Here is a 1,655-nt window from a genome sequence, read left to right on the forward strand (position 1 = left end):
GACCTCAATGATCTCATCAAGAATGGAGAATATGTAGGGTACCAAAAAGGTTCCTTTGTCAAAGATGTCTTGACACGCATGAAATTTGACAGCTCCAAATTTAGGAGTTACAGCACATTGGAAGAGTATAATGATGCACTCTCAAGAGGTAGTAAAAATGGAGGTGTTGGTGCAATTGTTGATGAACTACCTTATCTCAGACTCTTGCTCAGCAAATACTGCAGGAAGTATATTATGGTTGGTCCGACATACAAGGCTGCCGGCTTTGGATTTGTAAGATTGTTGTACTTAACTGATGTTTCAGCAAGTGTTAACATTTGTTTTAGAGTGGTTAGTGGTTTACTCAATGATCTAATCTTTAATTTTCCCACAACTTGTTGCAGGCATTTCCAAAAGGATCTCCTTTGGTACCTGACGTCTCAAGAGCAGTCTTGAAGGTGATAGAGGGAGAGACTATGAATAACATAATCCAGAAATGGTTTGGGAATGAAACAAATTGTCTAAAGCAAGATGGAATGGCTATAGCATCTAGCCTCACACTCGATAGTTTTAAGGGCCTTTTCCTTATTGCTGGTGTATCAGCAGGCTCCGCTCTTCTCCTATCAGCAGGCTCCTCTCTTCTCCTATTCTTCCTCATCTTCCTTTATCAGAATAGAGAAATCTTAGTCACTGATGATTCAATAGGAAAAAAGCTTTGTGCAATAGCAAAAGTCTTTGATTTAAAGAGAGACGACTCTAATTCTATGTCAAAAAAGCCATCTGAAGGGAATGAAAGCCTAACGGCTACAGTGTTTGCAGAAAGTGATGCTTCTATTGAATTATCGCCCAACCTTCCTTTGCAAAGCCCAGAAATCGGAATCTCCGATGGCCTAGGAGAATCCCGTGCTTCTGAAGGGTTCTCTACAACAGAAACTGGAACCCCAGTTCATGAAACAATGTCAGGAACGATTGAAGAAAGATGACACATATAGCTGCTAACATAATTGTGACACACCTGAATAGGGCCCTGTAAGAGATTGTACAGAGATGAACTAGCTTTAGGGTTAGTTAAATCAGATTACACTATTTCTTTGTCACTCTTGGCCATAATATTAGCATCAAGAGGTGGCCTCCAGGATTCCATTAGATGGATTCAACCCTTACTTTTTCTTAGTTGTTTCTTTAGCAATTTTATGTTCACTTTGTATTTTTCATCACTACTTATGTTGTTGTTGTACTTATGTTTGGAATAATTTAAAGAAATACGTGTGGCATGAAAGAATTCAATACATGCATCCGTTTTCAAGAAATTCAAATGAGGTAGTTTTGTTATGTTACAATAACAGAACAAAATCAACACATAAGATGCTAAATTATTTTTTGATTACATAATTCTTATATAAAATATGAAATAATGGGGGTTATATGTGAATAACCACATGAGAGATTTGTGCAATGTTTTGATAACAAAGAGCAATCTGCAAATCCCAAATGCAATAAGAAAGAAAGATATAGTAGTAGTGAATTTATAATGCAGGTGCTAGAACTAGCCTAGAGGATAAGAACATAGTTACAGATCATAAATAAGGAAAGGTTTTAGGATCACTGCTACATGGAAGACAAACAGTAATATGTTCAGTTACACAGGGCGGATGGCGAATATAAGTATAAGATTT

The 1,655-nt window shown here is 37.0% G+C and overlaps 1 pseudogene; it reads left to right on the plus strand.

The window, feature by feature from the left end:
- Positions 1–1,244, plus strand: part of LOC102591264 (glutamate receptor 2.8-like) — a 4,927-nt pseudogene extending 3,683 nt beyond the window's left edge.
- Positions 1,245–1,655: the final 411 nt, after the last annotated feature.

Source organism: Solanum tuberosum, unplaced genomic scaffold, assembly GCF_000226075.1.
Source record: "Solanum tuberosum cultivar DM 1-3 516 R44 unplaced genomic scaffold, SolTub_3.0 scf00246, whole genome shotgun sequence".
Lineage (NCBI taxonomy): Eukaryota > Viridiplantae > Streptophyta > Magnoliopsida > Solanales > Solanaceae > Solanum > Solanum tuberosum.